Consider the following 3561-nt stretch of genomic DNA (forward strand, 5'->3'; position numbering starts at 1 on the left):
ACTATCCTAGTGGAAATGGAATGGCATTACGTTATCATTTTGACTTGCATCTCTGTGATGAAAAGATGCTGAGCAACTTTTCATGTGCTTTGGTGCCTTTTGAATATTCACTTTGGTGATATGTCTATTTAAGTCTTTTGCCCTTCCTAGGATTAGCTAAGGAGTCCTGATGGCATAGTGGGTTACAAGCTGGGCTCCTAACTACAAGTTCAGCAGTAAGAATCCCCTAGCAACTCTTTGGGAGAATAATGAGGCTTTCCACTCCTGCAAAGATTTATAGCCTCAGAAATTCAAAAGAGAAGTTCTACTCTGTTCTATAGGATCTTTATGAATCAGAATCATAGAGACAGGGGGTTTGGTCTTTTGTTTGTTTTGGGCAGACAATGTTATATTTCTGCTGTAGAGTTGTATATGTGTTTTTATTATTAGGCTCTTATCAGAGAGATTCTGAAGATATTATCCCAGCTGGTAGTCTGTCTTTTCATTTTTTTAATAAAGACTTTGGATGAACACAAGCGGTGGGGTAGTGGGTTACTTGATGAGCTGCTAACCACGAGGTCAGCAGTTTGAAATTACCAGCCTTTCAGAGGGAGAAAGATTTTCTACTCTGTAGCTACCTTCTCAACTAGATTGAAAATTGCAGGCAGGGGCATGGCAGGGGAGTATGGGTAATGTAGAGCTAGCAACAAGGAACATGAAAAGAAAATGTTCTGAAGTTGATTGTGTTGATAATTTCACAAATCTTCTTAATATGATATGATATGTGAAGTATATGTCAACAAAACTATTAAAAAAGGTAAAAATCAACCAAACAAAAAACCCTATACCTTAATAAAATGTTGTTTTAAGGGTGACATTCCAGGTGCTTGAGCAAGTCAGCTAGGAAAAAACATTTGGAGACATTGCAAATCACCTACTGGATGGTTAATCATTATAAAACAAAGCAGTCACAGCCTTGGCAGTCCGCAGGGGTCGGTCAGTGATGCCCTCTAGGGTCACCATGAATCAGAACTTGATGGCGGTGCCTGTTTCCTCCTTTGCTTGTTTATAGGGATGCTATGATCGGAATCAACTCAGTAACAGTGGTTTTATTTTGTTTGTCCCCCCCCACCTTTGCAGTTTGTGCTTGTCTTATTTATAATGAGTAGACAAGCTATAACCAGCAGCTGTCGAGTTGATTCTGAGATGATCTCATGCTTATCCGAATGGATCTGTCCTCCATAGAGCTTTTACCTTATGGCCACCTGTAAAACTTCTCTGTCGTGTTTTTAAGCTAACCAACCCAAAGCACCCATATGCATATTTCCAACCAACCACCTGCCTTGAGTTGTCTAGCCTCTAACTTTACTAATCTTCTAACTTCAAATTAGAATATTGTTCCATGGCTCTTGTTTTCATCTCATATGTTCACCTCTGTTATTACCCATCTGGGAGTGTTCAATTTCCCTTTGTGAAATATGTCACTGGTTCAAACTGTTTTGAACTTCCAATAAATCCCTTTGCTTTTATGTTTTTAAAAAAAGTTCTAGGTGAGGAGAATTACAATTGGGGTTATTGTTGCAATCAGAGGAAGTCTCAGTTATTCAATAAATGTCTCTGGTTAGTTTCAAAGGAACCCTGGTGTCCTAGGGGTTACATGTTGGTCAACAGTTCAAAACCACCATCCATTCCTTGGGAGAAAAATTAAGTTCAGAAACCCACAGGGGCAGTTCAACCCTGACCTACGGAGTCGGAGTCGCATAGAGTCTGAATCCATTTGATGGTAGTAAGTTTGGTTATTTTGTGGCTAGTTCCAGAGGAGCACATAATGTTAACCTCAGCGAATTATTTAGGAGACAAAGAACAGGAAGTTAGCAGATCTGTGTCTGGTTATTATCAGGTAAAGGCAAAAGGTGGTAAGATCTTTGTGTTGCCTTGTCATTAGTAACAAGGAAGTTATTAGCTGGTCTGATAGAAGTCCCGAGTAAGGCTGATATATATGCAAGAGTAGTCAGTCACATGGGCAAAAGGTGGTTTGTTTGTTGTTGTTTTTTTTTGCTGTAAGCCATTTCCTAAAACATGAAGGGTGGGTGTGGGGAGGACTACCAACACCCACTCCAAAAAGTTCAATGCTGTCCCTGCAAAGCCTAGGCTTGGAAATGGGGCAGAGTCGAGGGTCAATAAAAGTCTGAATTGTCTGAATGATACATGGCATTGTTGAAAGCCAGTGACAGGGAGTGGAGTTTACAAGTCATGGGAGCCATGGTACATAGCAGGGCACCCATGTCACAGCCTACACAAAGTGTGAGCCACAAACTGGATTTTTGACTGGGTTCCATTAGCAAATTCTAGGTGGTAGCGGAAACCACTGGGCACTTGGTGGGTGTGTAGAGTGGTGTGCACAAAGCGAAAAATGGACCCAAGCCCTGTAGACCAGAGTCTTAGGTATTGTGACTTTCCTTCTTGCTCAGGAAAACCCAAACCCGGTCCCGTAGAATCAGTGTTACTGTGTTTTGATCAGCACGTGTCCCAGCATTTCCTAAGATTTTGTTGCCGTTTGTCTCTTGACTATGAACTAAGTGAAAATTCACCACACAACTCTGAGGATCCAACTTACCTGAACTCCCAGTTGGGATTAAAAATTTTAAAAAAAAAATATTTGTTGTTATCTGGCCAGAGGCATTAACCCATCCAAGACCAACAGCATGAAAGGGACTTAAGTGTTGGCGAACAGAGGTCTTGGCTTCCTTTTTCTAGATTTAATAGTCTCAATTTTCTTTGGAGCTCTTTGTACCGATAAGCTAATGAGAAACCAAAACCCTATTTTACTAGGTAAAGTATTTACCACCCTAATTAACATAGCTATTTAGAGGCATTCCTATTGGGGAAACCAATACATCAGCATCCCATGTGCTAGAGCTAAAGCTATGATTAACGCACAGGTGGAGCACAACATGCTATAGGGCTTGGACTTTGCATTCTGACAAATGCAGACTTCTTTAGACCCACCAAGTGCCCAGTGGTTTCCGCTACCACTACAATGCTGAAGCCATTCTTTTAGGTCACGAGAGAAGGTGAAGTCTGAGTGTAACCATGTAGGTTTATGAAACATAGGTTTAAATAGCCTTTCTCTAAGGTTTATACTAGATTTCCACAAAGTACTAGTCGCTCTTCCAAAACAGAGCTGGGAAGTTTCACTTCGGAAGTGAGATTTGGGCGGGGTCTTGAAGCATGAATCGTTTACCCATTGATAAATGTCCAATGGAAGGTCCTTTACATGGAGCAAGAAAATTCCCAGGTAAGAAGGCCTGTCTCACTTTCTCAGGTGGGTCTCCAAGGGCTGGCATCTCCATTTTCTCTCCATTGTATTCTGGCAAGGTAGGGATGGGTATGAAGGTCTGGCTAAATGAGACCCAAGAGCAGGTCCCTAACCCCTAGCCAAGCACCGGTAGGTGAGCAGGGAGTGGTGCAGAGAGAAGTCACCGCACGCATGCGCTCTGACAAAGCAGGCAGTTCAGCGGAGGGGGGCTCGGCTCCCGCCCCCCTGTGCCTCGAGGGCCCCACGGGCTTGGCCCGGGAGCC

At 42.5% G+C, this 3561-nt stretch overlaps 1 pseudogene; it reads right to left on the reverse strand.

Annotated features, from left to right (window-relative positions):
- Positions 1–3561, reverse strand: part of LOC101660677 — a 66191-nt pseudogene that overhangs the window by 59016 nt on the left and 3614 nt on the right.

Source organism: Echinops telfairi, unplaced genomic scaffold (assembly GCF_000313985.2).
Source record: "Echinops telfairi isolate 266 unplaced genomic scaffold, ASM31398v2 ScPeMD7_7420;HRSCAF=8458, whole genome shotgun sequence".
Lineage (NCBI taxonomy): Eukaryota > Metazoa > Chordata > Mammalia > Afrosoricida > Tenrecidae > Echinops > Echinops telfairi.